General features: G+C 41.8%; 1 protein-coding gene across 6 annotated transcripts in view; it reads right to left on the bottom strand.

Moving 5' to 3' along the window:
- Positions 1-16,015, bottom strand: part of ed (echinoid) — a 212,576-nt gene that overhangs the window by 138,973 nt on the left and 57,588 nt on the right. The window contains exon 6 of one of the 6 annotated variants that reach the window (XM_012366478.2): positions 370-419. The exons of 4 other annotated variants lie outside the window; for them this stretch is intronic. The gene's annotated coding sequence lies outside the window, so the exon portion shown is untranslated. Of the gene's footprint in view, positions 1-369; positions 1,472-16,015 lie in introns of those variants that run through there. One more of the 6 variants, XM_067353097.1, reaches the window with a different exon arrangement.

Genomic DNA, 16,015 nt, shown 5'->3' with positions numbered 1-16,015 from the left:
ACGAGGAATCTTTCGAGGCCGGCCGACTAATGAAATGCTGTTTCGGCTTGCGCGCGCGGCTAGCTTTCGGCCAGTGCGGATACGCGAATTCTTCTCGCCGGCGAAAGAGAACGCCAGTCAGCAAGCGAGGGTGATGAGAGGAGTTCATTCGGACATGACAGATAAAAAGAGCTCATAATGCAACTACGCTTCTCCTTGCTATTCTAATCCGACATATTCCGCACGTTGTGCATCGCATACGTATTGACCCCGTCTCGTGAAAACAGCCTCGACGTGCTTCCGCTTCTGTTTTTGGCAGACAAAAAAAGTTCGGCGCACCCGAGAGCACATAGAGGAAGTAGAGGAATTATAAATCGAAATGGTACTTACAAAGATCAACTCTGCAGTCGGCTGTTCCGCAGCATCCGGGCACGCGCCCTCTGAAAAGAAACCAGAGAGTTGTACTGTATTTTTTATAGATGAGAAACCGCAGTCCGCCGCCGATGCGTGTACAATGCTATTTTTACCGGCCGACAATGTAGCGCAAAATTCTAAATAATCTCAACGCTGTCTCATAAAAGTCGTAATAAATAACAATTCACTTTTTAAAATTCATTTCATTGTTTCGAACTGACATCGGCAGAAGACACTTCTCTCCCACATTTTGACGCGCGAACAGCGTAAAAAATCATGAATAATCGTGGGAACAATAGAGGCGAGGTCTGACAATGTTGCCCGCGGCTACCCGGAGAAGCCGGTAATGGCGGATGGCGGTTGACAGAAGTGCACGATTTTGTCATTACGTGGAGATCACCTCGCGGCCGGACGGGGGCCGCCTGCGCTTGGCACGAACGAAACGCAGGAGACGGGAGAAGAAAGAAGAGGAGAGAACAAGACAAAGTGGGCGACAGTCGGAGGGGGTGATGGAGCCCGGTTTTCTCGGAGAAGAAAAGAAAACGGTGGGTCCAGTAAACGCGTAAAGCACCATGATTACCCTTCCACCGTAGGCGCAAACCACGAGAAGAAACGAGAGTAAATAGGCGGATGCGCGAAGCAAGAAAGAGCGCGCCGATGAGCTGAAGCGAGAAGCGTGGAAGAGGACAACGCGGTCGAGAAGGGTCGCGCGCGGTCTCGGCCGGAGTTCAACGGACTCGCGCGTTGAATCTAAGTACTCCGGTGTAACTCTCTCGCTCTCTGTCCTCCATTCGCGCGATCTCTGTCTCTCTAGATATATGTTCCCTCTCCATCCACTCGCCGTACATCTTTTTCCGTGCCTAACGCTTCTACGTACGTGCACGGAGAGGACGGTATCGGGGACTGGCTGGGTTGGCTGCGAAGCGCCGGCCGGCGATGTAACGGTAGCCTTAAGCGCGGTCCGCGAACGTGGCTTAGTCCGTAGGATAGATAAACGTTATAGTAAGATGGATACTGTCTACGTGTTCCGAGATAGAGTCCCCCGGGCTCTAAAGTACGACGCGAGAGCGTGCATAAATATCCCTTTGCTTGGCGGGGATTAAGCAAAAATTTCGACTGATTGAAAAATATAACGACAATCAAAATCCCCATAGCGTTATATTATTCTTGGTTGCTTATATTTTTCCAAGTACACTGGTTATGGAAAAAATCGATGCACTTCTATCTAACAATGAGCAAGCTTCTCCATTCGCTGAAACTTATTGGTGAGAAGATAAAATAATTGAGGAAATCTGTGTCTTGAATGTTATTGAATAACTTGGAAATGTCGAAAGGTCAAAAAATATCACGGACATAAAATTAGTTTATCAGAAGGCGTCGATCTTTTTAATGAACAGCGTATCTCAGGTGATATAATGGCACATATTAATAAAGGTTGCGACAAAGTTAATAATTTAACAGAAATTTATAAATAATTTTAACACTCGTCTCACAAGAGGTCGCGATAAACGACAAACTCACTTATCGAAGAACTAAATATATTCGACGAGATAATTATATTGCATCGCTCAAACTAGCCGGCTATTAAACTCATTTACGACCGCTGTAGCATAAGCGAGTGTAATTACCTCTCGGCAAAGGGTATATCGGAGTCAGTTGGTGGAGAGACACGGAGAGGAACGAAGGGTTCCGGATAGTCGTTACGTCGTGTATACAAGAAATTGTAGCCCGTGGCTGAGAACCGGGAGAAGACGATCCGTCTGGGGGTTTTCGTCATGAATAACGCACCCGCTGCAGTGTGTTCGCGAAAGCGTAAAGTTTCGAACATGCTTTTTTGATTTAGCAAAGAGCAGATGGAGCGGAGAGGCGACACGTGCACCCGACGCCGGGAAAAACTTATCGCAAATAACAGTCCAAATAGTTGTTCGTTACGCTGATGGTACACCGACCGAGTACACCATCTGGAAATCCACGATTCTTGCGATGGTGTACCAAAATGTTGCACAACAGTTGTAGAACGTTCCTTTTAATTCATTACTTCATTTCAGCTATCTGCAAGTTATTTTCATTTAATTGAGAGAGGTGTATCGATGACTTCATTTATAACTGCATGAAAGGTGAAAAGCTCCTCTCCGCGAGAGAATTTAAATTAATAAATTTTTAATGAGAAAATTTTAATTAGTACCATTTTTCAAGCGACATAAATTTGGAGAATAAATAGATTACCTTAACGATGGAACGTGAGAAAAGAGGAACACAAGGGAGTCCACCACGGTGAATACATTACTACTGTTACGGCGTTAGCGTTAAAGAGTTAAGGCAAGTTTCGGTAAAAGGGTGTTCACTTTCCGTCCATGCTCACCGCTTCATCGACTCTACTTAGAGCTTAACCACGCCGCCCTGCACCGTCGATTGCTCTCGTTAGCGTCGCCGGCGCATACGCACTTCCTTCCACGCCCGCATTCGCCGCTCGGAGTGCACCGGAGTGTTCCCCCTAAGTCGTTCCCAGAACACCTTGGTTGCGCGCCATTGCCTATCCGCATTCCCGTGGCGGTACATCCGGGCCAAAGTTTGCGCACTTAGGTGAGCTGGGAGTAACGAGACGGCGAAGGCGAAGCAACACGTTGCACGAAACTTGCTCTATTTATCAGCGGTTAAGAGATGGCCCGGCGAGAGTGCTCTCGGCACGTGTATATTTGCGCACGATACAAAAGAGGCGAGGGGTGGCGGAGAGGGGGACGGTAATGCGACGCTAGTCACCGGTGAAAGATGAAAGCGAGAAAATGTGCGCCGCGAGAGCGGAAATCGCCGCATTATTGGTACAGCGGCAGCTGCGACGCCGACAACGACCGATAACTTGCTTCAGTAAAATTGAAAACAGATTTGAGATAGAATCACCTGCATTTCACACTAATACAATGGAAATTCCAATTTGCTGCTATTTCTCGCGAAATATATCCGTTTGTTTAATATCGCAATTACATCGTTATAATTTATCGCGTAATCGTTACTTTCAAGAATATTAGTGCAAATCAGATTTTCTATTATCGCTATTATTAAAGCTGATTTATGCATTATTGTCATAATTTGTATATTTTGCGAGATTCCGCGCTTTTATGAATCTTGAGTAAATATATTTAGCGTCGAACAGAATTTCTTTTATAATAAGAGTTTGTCATCATTAGGCGTTCTATTATACAAAACGCGCGTGTTTGCGGTAATATAATTGAGTGCGATCGATAACGTCGCGTTAATTAAGATATTTTGGACGAGGAAAACTTGGTTTGCACATTAATACCCGGTTCACATTAATTACAGGTTATTGACTTCGGAAATGTCGGCTGCAATTTTAATTGCCATTGTGCGAAGAGATGTCAGTTAATCGGATTTGAAACTGGGTTACGATGTCTGCGTATAAATAAAACGAAATAAGGCAAAAACACAGGCGGCGCCGCGAAATTTGCATATTAACTCACAAGCAGTAGCGATTTAATACAACACAATATAAATTTACATAGTACACATAATTCACGAATTTCAATAAAGCATCAATTTAATAGTATAACCTCGTTTCACTTGTCGTCATACGTAATCACCGTTGTGATTTTCGATTAATTAGCGACGGCACTGACGTAAAATGGAAACTAGCGTCGATGTATGATGTATATATATATACGTGAACGTACCCACTCAAAGCTTAATATAAATGCAATGTATAATTAACATACGCGTAATATGCAGCAGCGTCGAGATGCCTTCCAATCGTCGCAGTAACTAGGATACATTATGTCTATTTGATACGAGTGACCTCTCTCTGCAATGCCTCTGTCTCTCTTCTCTATAAAATAATTCCATTGCAATGGAACAATTGCACGATGTATTAATATATACAACCCGTCGTCTAGTGGTTTCGTTAGGCAAAACGAGCTTTTTGCAAATTTATGGCGTTACATGCAGAGTTGGTATTTCGATGAGCGCAAAAATACCGCATGATTGCGCTTGATTTTAACACGAAATTGCTTAAATAACAATCTCGCGTGGCAAACACGTAGTGTGGAAAACTCGGGAAACGAGCTCGGCTATTTTTTGGTTTAATCGCGTCGCCACGGTTACCGGCGTTTCACAGTCGGACGAGAAGAAGGGCCGTCATCAGGGCAGCGCAAAACTGCACACAGATGTGCCACTTACGAGTGAACGATCTGCCGTCACCCGACTTTACGGCGGTCGCGTCCACGGAGTTTTTATATCGTTTTTATGAGCGACCCCGAGTCTTCCTCGTCCGCGAGAAGGACCCGCGAGACTCCGCTCCGCGCGTAAGACCAACCCCTCTCTTTGCCGCGTCGTCGGTCGGAAGGGCGAGAAAAGGAGAGGGCAGAGGGACACCCCGGGCGTAGGAACAAAGGACGAGAAGACCGTCGCGGTGTCCCGGATATGCGCGCTGTTTCGTCTCCTCGTCGTCGTTGTCGTCGGGGACACAAAAGGGATTACAGTTTCCGAATCACTGGATATCTCGCTTAGTCGGCGTCGCTTCCGCGAACGGGACCGGATGCGCGGGGGAGCGCGAGCGGAAGGGCCGGAGGCCGAAACGAAAGCGGAGCTGCGACAAACTCGGGCGAGTCTCGCCGGGGTCGACATTCGCCCGGGGATCGTGCGCCCTAGGCCGTATGTTTGCTCTTTGTCGCGGGCGCGCGCCAAACTCTCTCCTGTCGCGGGCGAGATCGGGAACAAACGAAAGCCCTCGGCTCGGTAATATCTGGCGCAGCCCCGCGTGAGGGTCGATGAACCGCGCGAATTTCCTGCGGCTTCTCTCGGCGGATTTCGTGCCATGGAAGTCAATTGCGTTCGCGGTAACACCCGCGAAAAATCGCGACCTATTGAAAAGTTTCGAACGTTTCGGAATCCGACGGGGCAAATGCGGAAACGGCGCGGGAACAAGTCGGAGGGCGAAGAGAGGAAATCCGAGAAGCGATTTGTCGGTGCCGGAACGAGGTCGCGCTCGGAACTACCAAAATCACGTCGTCCCGCGCTTACCTTTTCTCTTTTTCTCTCTCTCTCTCTCTCCTCCTCTTTCTCCTTCTCTCTCTCTCTCTCTCTCTCTCTCTCTTTCTTTTTTCTTGTTTCTTCTAATTTAACTCTCTTGGGAGAGAGTGAGTCTCTACCGCCGGCAGATGCCCGACTCAATTGAAGAAATCCCTAAAGAGGGACTAGAGGAAACGGTAGGAGTTGACAGGGTAGATTGAGAGTGGATGGGAACGTAAGTTGCCGACGATAATTATATCTACGACTATTTGCTCTCCATTGTTTCTTGATCGAAAATTTACGACATCGAACGTTACTTCTTCTTAGATTATCAGCACCGTCACATGCACTTTCAGCTCACATGGCTATCTCTCTTTATTGATAAAATAAAAGAGCAACAATTTTTATTAGTGCGAAACATAAAGTGCGGAAAAACGTTAAAACTTATAAACATCGCCAATTTGTTCCGATCTCTCAAAAGCAAGACGGTAAACTCGCCTGGAGTCTGTCGGATGATAAGACAAGGAGATAAGGAGGCTGCGAGGCTCTCAGGCAGCTTTTCAATAAAGCGTAAAACTCATGGCCCACTTTTCAAACGACCTCCATTGGCTACTCGCAATTCGCCGACCCTTTTTTACCCGTTATTCACCGGCCGGGTCGCTACTTCGTCGCTATCAGTCTCGACACTGTTTACGCTTGCCTTCTCTCGCGCAAAAAAAACAGGCATACTTGTAGCGGTGAACGGTTAAAGTTAAAGACGCACTAACCGAGAGGTAAAACACAGGTTTCACGTTCCTCGTAAAGCTACTGTCAACGTTGACGTAGCTTCAGGAATACAGTTCATCGAAATTATTTACCTTTTTTTACTTTAATATAAATCGATTTATAAATAAAACTCACCTCTTTCTGTTAAACTCTTAGATATTTTTTACTATGAATCGTTTTTTTTCTTTTTTTACTTTTATGGATCATAAGGTCGAGAACGCTTCTAGGATTCGCTATAAATCACCATGGCAACGGTTTAGCCGACGGAAGGGGTAGGATACGTAGCTAGCTAAAAATCTGAATGGTCTATGAATTGAAAAGAATTACGGCGGATTCGCGAGGCTTCGAGAGGATCGAGATTTTGTTAGCAGATTTCGCAAAAGAAATTTTCACGCTGTCATTGGTCGTCGGCCGTTTTGCCTTTCAGTAAAAACATTCCCTTTGACTCGTCAAATCAGATTGTCCCGCTTTGGTTTTAGTCGAACTATCAAGGAAAGCCATAACCCGCACCGACCTTCCCCGTCGAGCGCGAGAGAAGAAAATATAGTCGTGTTTTTCACCGGTCGATTGATTTCGCTCCAATTAGATCGCATCGTCAAATTATTGATTCATTAACTAACAAGGGATTTCTTCTTGTAGCGAAATTTTTACTTTATTTGTCGGTAACAAAATACAGATATTCCTACGAAATTGTATCGGAAGAGAGTTAGATAACGGACGTGTTACGTAATTCGCGATAACGTCGTTCTCCGAAGATATCAAATGCATAGTTATTTGAAAACCGAAAGATTTTGGGAAAAATCCCGGAGGAATTGAAGTAAAATCGAACTACTGTAAAAATCGTGAGAGAGGAAATTGAACAAGTAGTAAAAAACAAATATATCTCTTCAATTATAATTTAAATTTGAGACAAACGATTTAGTCGATTTGACATGACTTTAAATAACTTAGTAATTTTCTATATGAGGAGAAAGAATCGAAATCGAAGAAATTTGTAGCAAGAAGAAATGCATATATAGAAAATCTGGCATATTCTACATTATCTAAGAACTGAAAAGAAGTTTAAATTAATTAATAAATATGTCGGTAATATGTTATAATTGAAGAGATATATTTGAACTTTTTTCTTGCTACAAATTTCTTCGATTTCGATTCTTTCTCCTCATATAAAAAATTACTAACTTATTTAATTTTAAAGTCATGTCAAATCGACTAAATCGTTTGTCTCAAATTTAGCAAAAATCTCAGATTGTTCTATAAAGGAACTAACTGGTTTTTGTGTACTCGTCGTTAGTCCTCACGTCCGGGAAGTTAGCTGCTGGACGAGGCTACCGTAAAAATCGTGGCTGTGAGAGAAGACTGAACGAGTTGCAAGCGGAGGAGAAATAAATTCGCGCACGCACGGAGGGGCGGAAATTGGCCCGCAATCTTTGCACGGCTTACGGACAATTGCCGTCGGAATTGCTTCCCTCTGTGCTTTATTCTTTCCTTCTGTTCTTCTCCGCACTTTCTCCTACTCGTCTCTTCGTTCTACCTATGTCTTCCTTTCTGTCTCTCTCTCATCCTTTCTCTCGTCTCGTCGGATTACCTACTTCGCATCGCTGTTTCCATAGTTGCAACTCTTGTTGCCTTTTCGGGTCAGCTACTTCTTCCGCGTCTCTTATAAGAATACCAAAGAGACCGGAAGGATATTGAATTTGCAGCAATAATGTGTATCTCGAAAGTACGTGAAACAGTTTTGTAGAGCGTAATGTCATTGGTTGTGTATAACCATACTTCTTTGCACATGTTTTCGCGCGAACATCGTAAAAATACTAGAATGCGCAATATATGTATAACAGTATATATTTTTACCTTTGATTATAGTATAATTTAATTTATTTTGTCAATTACACTTCTGATGTGCTATACATAAAAGAAAAGGTTTTAAAGACAAATATAAATTTGCCTTCTATGCTTAAACATTTATAATTTTCAAATTATCGGATAAATGTCCGATAAGACAAGAAAACAGGAAGAGACAGAAACAGAAATAAAATAATAAAAAGTCGAATAAAAGAAAGCGCGAAAAAAAACAGGAAAGAATAATTTGTACTTCGCGCGTAACCTGCCACTCTTAATCACTTCATTTCCGAATTAACCAATTCTTTTTCATCTGTTATTATTAACTGAACTGAAATAAATGGTACAAAATATAGAAATCTCTAATTGACTCCGCTAAACTCCTTGGGTAAATCTGCGACAATTATTGAGGCACGAAGCATCATTTTTTTGCCTAGAATCACGTGCGGTATGCAGCCGTCGCTAATAACCGCGCGCGTACGAATAATTACGTTTTTTTGCCATGTATTTCGGCGAAGCAATCGAGAGAGGCGGCAAGGGAGCGAGAAACAGTCGCCGCGTGCTCGAATATGCGTGCGCTCAAATTGCATCGCCTGCAGGATAGCGTTCCGCGCTTTAAACTTGTTCCGCGCGTACATTTTTCATCGCTTTTTTTCAATTGCGTCCGTGTCTATCGCGCGAAATAGCGTTAGGATCGCGAACAATAAGTCTCGGTGTTATTGCGAAGCATCGACAGTAATATTAGTCCGGCGTAATCCTGTTACACAAATACGCGAGTTCGAATTTTACGTCTGTTTTGAATAGACGAATTGAAACAGTTTTAATTCCAGCGAGAGTGATTTTCAGCATTATTGGTGATACGGAAATATGTATCTTACAGCGATTGTGTGTAACAAGGCACCGATATCATAATATTTTCAATCCTCGGTTGGAAAGTGTATCACAATAGCACAATGAACTCTGTATTTTACTACAAATGCAATCTAAAATTATCGAATCTATCGTCTCAATTGTTATTCAAAGTGGTATTAATTTTTAAATATACATATATATTTATGTAAAATTAAAAAAAAACGTGTTTGAAATATTTATTTCATTTCTCGATTTTAGCTTTATTTCGCCCTTCATCGCCTCTATAAAAAAGTTGATAACCCATTTGCAAGAAAATTAATTTTTTATTAAAGTTCTGAACGCACCTCAAAGAGTTTTAGAGTTCTCCATTAAATTTAGAAATAATTCTGATAAATTAAATAAAAAAATCCATTCTTGAAACTGTGGGGTGCTAACTTTATAAAACGTAATTACAAAATTAACGATAATATCTTAACCGTTGAAAATAATTAAAAATGTCATTCGAATTTTTTGTAGAACTCTTGAGGTGCTGTCCAGAACTGCAACGAAAAAAATCCAACTACTATAATCTTAAGAAAAGCTTCTTCCGATGAGGATTTTTCCCGTTTCCTCTTTGTAACTGCGAATTGCATTGCAATTCTAAATTTATTTTCAAATTCCATCGATTTCTGACTTTATTTATTTATGTTTAACTGATCGGCGTCTTTTAGATCCTGCGACAAAGCTACGCCGCATAAAACAATCGCTGCCGACAAATATTACGTGCCTATATAATCGGGATGGCTTGCGAGTGTCCAGAGTCAGCCGATCCTACATTTCTACGCTATGGTACTTAACTGTAGTTTAATCCTTACACTCTAAATATTCACGACAAAATTTCTTTTATTCTCCCAAAATAATTTCATGTAAACTTCCGCACATCTAACTTAATTTGCATCTTTACTGACCTCTTAATAATTTATTCACGAGTCTCGGAATAATTTATGTATTTAGCCATTCTCTCAACTTTTCTCTGCAATCTTGGGGAAAATTAATTACGCAATTAGGTCATTTATTAAACAATATTATGTTACAAAATAAATGAAGTGTCTGCTTATGATAACACACGACTATGCTTCTCGCGATTGCCTCAAGTTGAGTTTAGTTTGCGAATATACGCGTCGTATGTACGCATGGAGCGAGATAGTCATGTCCTTGAATTTTCCGGGATGTCGCGCTGCTATAATTCCCATCCGCGACGAGGAGCCGACGACGACTACGAGGACGGTGGCGAAATAACCTTCGCGCGCGTTCTCACGCGACGAGTATGCACGCCTATTAGCTTGCGCACGACACGCTCGTGTATTATACACAGCTCCCCGGCGTAAGGAACGCGAGGATGCGTAATCCCAGACCTCGGTGCGCTTTCTCGGCAACCCTGTGATTCATACGTATTACCGGGAGAGCACCGGGTAACCCGTCACCCGGCTTGATGTATGCACGTACACGCGTTTAAACATGCGCGTATACGCGTATATGTTGATAGAGCAAAACCAAGAGAGAAGGGGAGAGAAGGAGAGAGAGAGAGAGAAGGGAAGAAGAAGGAGAGAACGGACGTACGATCGTATATATAATAACGTGCCTCGACAAAGACACCGGTCGCGTGAGGACTGGCGAAAGATGCACGGCGGAAGGTGAAAAGGTAAAGGTGAACGCGTGTGGGAGTGCGGGAGATGCGACTAGACGGCCCGTCCTGGACATCCCTACGGAGACGGAATTTGCAATCCAGAAAGTGTCACTGCAGCGCGAGCATGATATCGTTTCCGATGTTATATTTACAGCGCATCGACGCGATTCCGTATTCTCGTTAAATTTGCGTCAGTTTCGTATAGCGCGATATTGTAAAAATATCGGGACACCGCCGTCGTCATCGTGCCGTGCGATAAATAAAAACTTAATTGACTGGGATGTCAAACGTAATACGGAAAATCTCTTTTTCAGAATGTAACATAAATTGAAGCAGATTGAAATTAAAGATTGACGCGCCGCAGAAAATATTGCAATTCAGCGCAGGATTTATTACTAGTCTGCTTGAAAATGCTGACAAGAGCTGATAGAATTGCAAATTTATATAATTTATATAGGTTACAGCGTTATTGTTGGTATAAAAAGCGTCTCTTTTGTTTTTAATCGTATTTTAAATGTTAGTTAACTTGAATAATTACCTAAAGTGTGTAATATAAATTTTAGCGACCTGCTCGATTCGATTAACAAATTACTACTTTCTATGATGTGTTGATATCGCACTTAATTATCGGCATGCGAGTTTTTACGTTTTCTTGCGGAGAGAAAAATTCGCGAAATAAGTTGAAAATAGTGAGAAATGGGAATTAGACGTGCGCGCCAGACGTCTCACGAGCTAGAAAATAAAATATCGCTCATCACTCCAGTTGCTATACCGACTTTTTCCCTGAGTAACTCTTGTTCCTTTCTCTCTAGCGACGTTGTCAGGAAAATGGCGCAGACGGGCAAGAAGCCGCGCGCAATTATGCGTCACGCGCAATGCAATTTCGAAAGCTCGGGGCGTACCACGTTAATGAATCAGCGGTCAGGCTCGCGCGCGCTAGTTGAGCTCGCGATAATATGTGAAGTAGCAGCTTGGCGAACGTTTAACTACCTCCATCTAGCAGCGGCAGCGTAACAAATGCGAGTCCGATTAAAAAGCGAACCTACATTCCGTGGAGGCGCGTTTTACCTCACCTCGACAGATTAGTCGTCATGTTGTATTTTTGACTCGCGAAACGGCCGTCAAAGATGCAGATTAACGCGTAATGCAAAACGCAAACGCGTCAACGCCGGAGGATACAGATCGCCGGCTTCAGTTTTGCATTTTTAGGTCGTGCCGCGATTCGCATTCGTGACATGCGGATTTAAACGTCACCGCGCAAACAATGGCTGGAAGAACACGGCGACCATAAATAAACGTAACACGTTCGTGTACAAAGCGATTAATCCTTAACTGAAACTATACTTTTTATTCGACTTCCCTCATGAAACAGTTGTAACACGGGATTTAAAGATGGTTTAAAGAAATTATAATGCTAGTTAAGATATATTTCTTAAAGAAAGAGATCTTTACAGACAATAATTATTAAAGCTCGAAGCGTTTAGACCAATATTTAAAAAATGATCGATTTTTCGTATCATTGATCAAACAATTTTTGAGTCCTGGAGTGTGAGAAATTTTTTTGAAATTTTTAATTCCTTCTGGAGTTATGGATAGAACCTCAAAAGTTTCAAGAATAGATTTTTTTATTTAATTCGCCGGAATTATTTCAAAATTTAATGAAGAACTCTAGAACTTTTTAGGATGCATTCAGAACTTTAATAAGAAATTAATTTTTTCAAAAAGGGTGCCAACTTCACAAAGACGGAATAAAGTGAACTTTGAGGAAGAAGAGAGAGGGAGGATGAAGAGAGGAAGAGAAAGAGCTCTCTCGAGGCAAGTAGTGGACAAATATAGTCTTGCCCGAACGCATCGATAAACTCGGAGAAACTCGGAAGGCCACGTCGGAAGCTACGACGTCGACTCCTGCGATGTTGATTAGGATTAGCGGAAGTTCGTACAATGTTGGTAATTTGCGGAACAACGACAAAGTCCGACAGTTGTTACGAGAGAATACGGTACGGGCGGCGAAGGGCGGGCGCAGCTGGCTTTCTAGGAGTAAAATTTACACAGTTCACTTTCGATGATGTAAACAGTGGGAGAAGAGACTTTTAGTAAAATCTGTAAAATAGCGTGAACATCCTGGGAAATTAGCGGCGATGTGGAGGGCATTAAGAAGAAGGGAAGAGCCTTTGTCTCCAGCGAAGAGCCACGATGCGAAGAGGTCAAACGCGAACTATGTAGTTCCTCCTTTTAACCGGATCGCGTATACGCGAGCGCGCCATGAATTTCGCGGAAACAGTTGCGGCGATAAGGATATATCCCGCGGGAGACATATGTTCGAAAATCACGCCTTTGTGGATGGCCACTGGAAATTTTAGAGCCAATCTCTGGGGGTGGTTCTCTGAGAGAGAGCCGATCGTTCGTTCCTGGCGGAGGTTCGGCTGGCGCGGTTGAGAAAGGACTTTCCAGAGACTGCTTCCGCGACGCGTAACTTTTCCGTCGGCTACGCCTACTTTAGATCCGAGATCGATAATGTGAATGCAATGCTCTAGAGAGAATCGCGCGAATCAAAAGTTTTAGTTATCGCGACGATTTTCAAGAGCGACGAAAGACAACGGGACGTGAATCATGTTTTTGAGATGGAAATCGGCGAACAGCGAGATACTTTTTGTTCAACTTTTAGTTTAAATATGTATGACAAAATCTAACACGAGATTGAAATCGACGAAAATATTTCAATGGTACAATTTTCTATCTCATTAATTTGTAGAACACTGCATAATTAAACGCTGACATGTAGTTAATTGTTGTAGAACACTCTCGAGACTCATTTTGGAAGCGATTATAATTGATATGTCGATTTTGATATATTGTAGTAACCAGCGAATGCTGGTTAATTACTGTGTACTGATCAATCACTTATCGGCTGTCCTGCGTGAGACGTTTATTTGAAAAGTGATGTAAGTTCAGTGGCGAACATTTTGCGAAAATCAATACAGTGCACGATATTGTGTTCATTGAAATTTATCAGTGAATAAAATTCCATAACTGCGCCACGCTCAAGACAACCTCGCATGGATTGTTATTCGTGTCACCTGTGTGTCATGGAGTGCGCGAAAAGTGAAATTGAGGGAGAGCTTAATCGAGAATATTATTCAAAAATTGAATTTAAAAATGTTGCACGGTGTTAAACACATTCAATTGTCACTTCAGTTTAATCCACGCATTTTCTATCGGATTAACTCATTGAGTATCAGTAGAGTGTTAATTGTTTATCAATATTTCAATGATTTCATAAAACAAATAAGAGTTGTCAAATAGTTATTAATAATAATGTCAAAGTTCAACGCAAATGTTCTATATTTATCTATTGTTCTTGCAACATATATTTGTTTTTGCAACAAATATAGATAGTTATTTCTTAATTAACGGCATGTAATTTAAAAATTAATAAACCGTACACAAACCGTTCATCAAGAAAACGTTAAATAAACGTTAAATGAACGGACAACTGTAAGTACCTACTTTTTCCCTCGCACGCATAGTATCCGCGGAATTTTTTTCCTCGCGGCCTTTGCACCTTTAATGGTAATTTTTAACGAGTTTTTCAATTTAACGAGCGGCAAAACGCGCCGCGCCCGAGAAACTGCGCGGCAGTCTTTAACGATGGCGCGACTGTCCGGCTGGTGCTCCAATTTGTCGAACGCGAGAGAGGCGGCAAGCTTTTAGGGACATTTTCGAACAAAGTGTTTAGAGCTTATGACAGCGATGCAGCAGCCGGCCTCGTCTTCCTCCCGTCCCGAGCGTTTCACGATTAATCGCATTGTCTCTTGCTGCGCGACCATTAGACAGTAATTACAAGCAACGTAGTTAACGCGCGTAAATTTGGCGAGGACACAGTTTTGTGTTTATCGCTCTTCATGATGACGGCATATAATATGTAACGATCGAAACAGCACGTACCAAATTGCATGTCGAATTTTTTTAGATTTTGTATATTGAATATCCAGTTTTATTTCTGTATCACTTTCCTCAATGCAGACTTGTACATAATTCGATTTGCGATCGCCTTGTTAAAAGAAGAAAAAAATAAAGTAGGACGATGTTGAAGTCTTATCGTGTTCATTAAGTTTACGTTACTGTTAAAAAAAGTCACATGCAGAGAGCAGTAGCTAAATAACAGACGTAAATGTATATCTCAATAAAAGGAAATAAAATCAGACAACTTATAATGTTATTCTGACTTAAATACAATGCAATATTTTGTATCGCATATTATTTAAAGAGAAAAATGTTTCTTTATATATCATACATTTGAAATATGAATAACTTGAGAAAGTAACGGAGCGCGAAAAAATATTGGAGAGAAGAATAGAGTCATTGTCGGAGAGCGAAAAGAAGTGTTAACTTATTTCACATTTCAACCAAAGCAGCGCTGGCTTTCTTCAAGATGTATCGACGACGTCGTCTCGAAAAAAAAATATAATGAATCATCTAACGACCTTTTAATTCCATTCTTCTTGCTTAACGAACAGGTGGAAAGTACTCGACCGAGGAAAAAACGGTCAATGGCACTGCAGCGTAAAGATACTTCCGTGACAAAGAACCGATTGCGAAGTCTGTTGTTTTCACGTTAACATTAATCCGACAGCGATGGCATTGGTAACCCATTATTGTTTTCAATAATTAATAGGCTGTGAGAAATTGCTTGAATATATTTAATTTAATGACCAATTATTGTTGTTAAAAGAGAATAACAGCTTTGTCCGGATTTGCCAGAAATACTTCCAATTTATAAATTGGGACTTTAATGCATACAATTCATATGGATGTAAAACTGATTTATAATCAATAGTTAATTGGGAAAAATATAGCATTTCACATTATTATCGAAATATTATAAAAGCTATTAAAATGCAGATGTAAACTGATAAAATATGTGTATTCCCATTCATATTCCTTCCCGCTTGATAATCGATTGAAGTCTTATTTAATTATAGGTAATCAATAGCAGCGAGAATTTCTGAATTTTAGCGAAAATATCGCGCAGGATGGAAAAAAGGTATTGCAGAAAATACATTGCTCATCTCGCCTCTCACGAACACTTTGCTTCTAACATTTCCAAAAACACAACCGGAACTACCAGACGTACCACAACAGCGGCAACACAGAGAAAGAGAGAGAGAAAGAGAGAGAGGGGGAGAGAGAGAGAGAGAGAGAGAGAGAGAGAGAGAGAGAGAGAGAGAGAGAGAGAGAGAGAGAGAGAGAACGAGGAACAATTTGCTTGACGTTTTAACGACCTTCCATCGTTTCCAGCCCTTGTAAACGTAAACCGGACTCGATGGGAAACCGATCGTTGCTACGGTGCTACAGAAGTCCTTCCTCAACAACGCTTCCCGTTACACAGGGCTCAAACACTCCGAATTACGATAATGTGCGCTCGATATAAAAATATTTTTCTTCCAGACTTTTTCGTGATAAAAAAAAGAAGTATAA

Source organism: Linepithema humile, chromosome 4 (genome assembly GCF_040581485.1).
Source record: "Linepithema humile isolate Giens D197 chromosome 4, Lhum_UNIL_v1.0, whole genome shotgun sequence".
NCBI lineage: Eukaryota > Metazoa > Arthropoda > Insecta > Hymenoptera > Formicidae > Linepithema > Linepithema humile.
This window is presented reverse-complemented; position numbering and strand designations above follow the sequence as displayed.